Source organism: Pristis pectinata, chromosome 6, assembly GCF_009764475.1.
Source record: "Pristis pectinata isolate sPriPec2 chromosome 6, sPriPec2.1.pri, whole genome shotgun sequence".
Taxonomy (NCBI): Eukaryota; Metazoa; Chordata; class Chondrichthyes; order Rhinopristiformes; family Pristidae; genus Pristis; species Pristis pectinata.
The window spans coordinates 70,249,523-70,254,713 of record NC_067410.1 but is presented as its reverse complement, the minus strand read 5'-3'; positions in this window follow the sequence as shown (position 1 = coordinate 70,254,713).

Below are 5,191 nucleotides of genomic sequence, written 5' to 3'. Positions count from 1 at the left end.
GGAATGGCTGCTGAATATTCCAGGGTTTAGATTTTTCAAAAAGGACAAGGATGGAGGTAAGAGGTGGGGGAGCGGTTTTGCTGATCAGGGACAGTGTCACAGCTGTAGAAAGGGAGGATGTCCTGGAGGAATCATCCACTGAGTCAGTGTGGGTGGAAGTCAGAAACAGGAAGGGAGCAATCACTCTATCGGGAGTATTCTACAGACTCCCCAATAGCAGCAGAGATGCTGAGGAGCAGATCGGGAGACAGATTTTGGAGAGGTGCAAAAAAACAGGGTTGTTGTCATGGGTAATTGGCACCTCCTTAGTGTAAAGGGGACAGATGGGACAGTTTGTTCAGTGTCCAGGAAGGATTCCTGACAGTATGTGGACAGGCCAACTAGATGATAGGCCATACTGGACCTGGTACCAAGCAATGAGCCTGATCAGGTTTCAGATCTCTCGGTGGGAGCATTTTGCAGATAGTGACCATAACTCCTTGACCTTCTCCATAGCCTTGGAGAGGGATAGGAGCAGATGAAATGGGAAAGTATTTAACTGGGACAGGGGTAATTATGATGCTTTGAGGCAGGAATTTGGGAACAATGTTCTTGGGGGAGTGTACAGTGGAAATGTGGAGGCTGTTTAAGGAATACTTGCATAGGGTTTTGGATAGATTTGTCCCACTGAGGCAGGGTAAAGATAGTGGAGTGAAGGAACTGTGGTTGACGAGATGTAGAATAGCTTGTCAAGAGGAAGAAAGAAGCTTACCTGAGGTTTAGAAAGTATGGTTCAGACAGGGCTCTGGAGAATTACAAGGGAGCTTAAGAACGGACTTAGGAGAGCTAGAAGGGAGCATGAGAAGTCCTTGGTGAGTAGGATCAAGGAAAACCCCCAAGGTGTTCTACACATGTGAAGAATAGGAGGATGACTAGAGAGGGTAGGACTGATCAGGGATAAAAGAGAACATGTGCCTGGAATTAGAAGAGGTAGGGGAGGTCCTTAATGAATACTTTGCTTCAGTATTCACCAGAGAAAGACCTTGTTTGTGAGGATGGTGTACAACAGGCTGATACACTAGGGAATGTCAATGTGAGGAAAGAGGATGTGCTGGAACTTTTGGAAAAACATTAGGATAGATAAGTCACTGGGGCCAGACAGGATATATACAAGGTTATTACAGGAAGTGAGAAAAGAGATTGCTGCACCCTTTGGTTATGATCTTTGTGTCCTCACTGGCCACAGGTGTAGTGCCAGATGATTGGAGGGTGACAAATGTTGCTTTCCTTAAAGGGAATAGGGATAACTCTGAGAATTGCAGGCCAGTGAGTCTTACTTCAGTGGTGGGAAAATTACTGGAGAAGATTCTTAGATAGAATTTACGGGCATTTGGAGAAGCATAAGCTGATTAGGGACAGTCAGCAGGGCTTTGAGGGGCAGGTCATGCCTTACAATCCTGATTGTCACATCTTCAAAGAATTCAAAGCACATTGATAAAGAGAGCAGTGGATGTGGTGTACATAGATTTTAGTGAGGTGTTTGAGAAGGTTCCTCATGGAAGGTTCATTCAGAAAGTCAGGAGATATGGGATCCAGGGAAACTTGGCTGTGTGGATTCAGAATTGGCTTGCCCATTGAAGACGGTGGTGGTAGATGGAGCATATTCTGCCTGGAGGTCAGTGACCAGTGGTGTTCCACAGGGATCTGTTCTGGGACCCCTGCTCTTTGTGATATTTATAAATGACTTGGATGAGGATGTAGAAGGGTGGGTTAGTAAGTTTGCTGATGATACAAAAGTTGGTGGTGGTGTGGATAGTGTAGAAGGTTGCAGTAGATTACAACAGGATATTGATAGAATGCAGACCTGGGCTGAGAAGTGGCAGATGGAGTTCAACCCAGATAAGTGTGAAATGATACACTTCAGAAGATAGAATTTGAAGGCAGAATACAAGGTTAATGGCAGCACAGTGTGGAGGGACAGAGGGATCTTGGTGTCCATGTCCATAGATCCCTCAAGGTTGCAGGTCAATAAGGTTAAGAAGGTGCATGTGTTTGCCACCTTTAGTCAGGATATTGAGTTCAAGCTCTATAGAACTCTGGTCAGACCACACTTGAAGTATTGTATGCAGTTCTGGTTGCCTCTTTATAGAAAGGATGTGGAAGCTTTAGAGGGTGCAGAGGAGATTTACCAGGATGCTACCTGGTTGGAGAGTATGACTTGAGGATAGGTTGAGCAAGCTATCTTTTTTGGAGAGAAGGAAGATGAGAGGTGACTTGATAGAGGTATACAAGATAAGAGGCATAGATCAAGTGGCCAGTCAGGGACTTTCACGGTGACAATGGCCAACATGAGGGGACATAATTTTAAGGTGATTGGAGGAAGGTATAAGGAGGATGTCAGGGGTAAGTTATTTGCACAGTGGTGGGTGCATGGAACACTGTCTGCTGAAGTTGTGGGGTCATACATTAGGAATATTTAAAAGACAGAAATGGGGGGCTATGTGGGAGGGAAGGGTTAGATAGGTCTTAGAGCAGGATAAAATGACAGCACAACATTGTGGGCCAAAGGGTCTGTACTGCACTGTAATGTTCTGTTCTTAATACCTTTCCTGCAGGTAGGTGACCAGAACTGCACAATACTCTAAATTTGGCCTCACCAATGTCTTGTACAACTTCAACCTAACATCCCAACTCAATGTCCTGATTTATGAAGGCCAATAGGCCAAAAGCTCTTTATGACCCTATCTACTTGTGATGCCACTTTCAAGGAATTATGGATCTGTATTCCCAGGTCCCTTTGTTCTACCCCACACCTCAGAGCCCTACCATTCACTAAGTTCTACCCTGGTTTGTCCTCCCAAAATGCAACATCTCACTTGTCTGCATTAACTTCCATCAGCCATTTTTCATCCCATTTTCCTAGCTGGTCAAGATCATGCTGAAGCTTTGAAAGCCTTCCTTGCTGTCCACTATTCCCCCAATCACAGTGGCATCCACAAATTTGCTGACCCAGTTTAACACATTATCTTCTAAATCATTAATATTGATGATAAACTGCAACAGACCCAGCACCTATCCTTGTGGCACACCACTAGACAGAGGCCTCCAGTCAGAGACACAACCATCTACTACCACTCTGGCTTCTCCCACTAAGCCAATGTTTAATCCAATTGGCTACTTCATCCTGAATGCCAAGTGACTTAACCTTCTGTCAAAGGCCTTGTTAAAGTCCATGTAGACAACATCCACTACCTTTCCTTCATCAACCTTCTTGGGAAAAACTAACTTTGGTTAGACATGACCTACCACAAAGCCATGTTGACTATCCCTAACCAGGCCCTGTCTATCCAAATATATCCTGTCCCTTAGAATACCTTCCAATAATTCACCCATGACTGATGTCAAGTTCACCAGCCTATAATTTCCTGGCTTATTCTTAGTCTTTCTTGAACAATGGAACAACATTAGCTATGCTCCAGTCCTCTGGCACCTCACAGTGGCTAAGGATGTTTTAACTATCTCCACCAGGGCCCCTGCAAATTCTGCACTAGCCTCCCATAAGGTCCGAGGGGACATCTTGTCAGGCCCTGGGGATTTATCCACCTTAATTCACTTCAAGATAGCAAGCACCTCTTCTGTAATCTAGATATGGTCCATGACCTCACTATCTTTTGCCTCATCTCTTTTGTCTGTCTCCAGAGTAAATACAGATACAAAAAATTCATTTAAGATGTCCCCTATTTCTGCTCCATGCATAGATGACCATGCTGATCTTTAAGGATCAATTTTGTCCCTTTCTACCCTTTTGCTCTTAATATAGCTATAGAAACCCTTGGTATTCTCTTTCATGTCTTCCAGAGCAACCTCATGTCCTCTTTTTGCCGTCCTGATTTCTCTCAAGTGTTCTCTTGTGTTTCTTACACTCCTCAAGTGCTTCATTTGATCCTAACTGCCTGTACCTGATATGCACCACCTTTTTCTTTACCAGGGCTCAATGTCCCTTAATAACCAAGGTTCCCTAAACCTACTAGCCTTCCTTTTATTCTAACAGGAACATAAGAATTCTATGCGCTCAATATTTCACTTCTGAAAGCCTCCCAATTACCAAGCATCTAGTTGCCAGAAAACAGCCTATCCCAATCCACACCTGCCAGATCCCTTCTGATGCCATCAAAATTAGTCTTAGTCCAATTTAGAATCTCAACCTGAGGACCAGTCCTATCCTTCTACATGATTATCTTGAAACTAATGGAATTATGATCACAAGATCCAAAGTGTTCCCCTACACATACTTCTGTAACCTGGCCTGTCTTTAGACTTTAATTTGGTAGACTTTAATTTGACACATGATAGATAAAGCTTGCATAAATAGGTTTGCAACTTCATTATGCAGAGAGTTGTAAACATGAGCTTTTAAAATATCTTGTTATATGAATTTAATAAACAGTTTAATTTTTCATAATTTGAGTGTACGGGATTAGATTTATAGAAGGTCAATATGCTACTTTACATTTGTAACATCATGAGGTTACTTTGCATCGTGAGGCAATAGGACGAAAGTAGAAAGATACTGGGTTCGTGGATGTGAATGACTGCAGACATCAATTTCAGGTCAATATCTCACTAGAACTGATAAAATGCAATCAACCGACAGATGCTTCCTGAAACGCTGAGTGTTTCCTGTTTTTGTTTTAGATTACCAGCGCCCACAGGTTTATGTTATGGTCATAGAAATATTGACATCAGTTCAGTAGTTTTCTCTGGAGGCACTTGTTGCCATAGTCTCTCTCCTTGTATTGAGAGCCCAAGGATTTTGCTCTGATTTCTAAAAGTGCAACGGTATAAAATAAGCAATATTGAACCTGTCACATTTCCCATTTGAAATGAAAGTCAAGTCAAAATCAAAATTACACGCCCACCCTCGTGCGAACCACTTAAAGTGAGTTATTGTGGGGGAAAAAATACCACATGGTTAAGTTGCTGGTAAGCCAATAAATCAAGAATAAACAAAAATGAACAACATTTGAGGCCAGGATCACTTTAGATGCTTTCACAGATCTGGGACACCGCCTACTGAATACCTGTGCTTCAGTGAGTGGGTCTGCCTTTAACACAGTCAATTTGGGAAAATTCGGGGGGGTGGGGGGGGAGGAGGAGAGACAGCGATGCTAGATTTGTGGGGGAAAAAACAGAAAATACGGTAAGTGTTAGT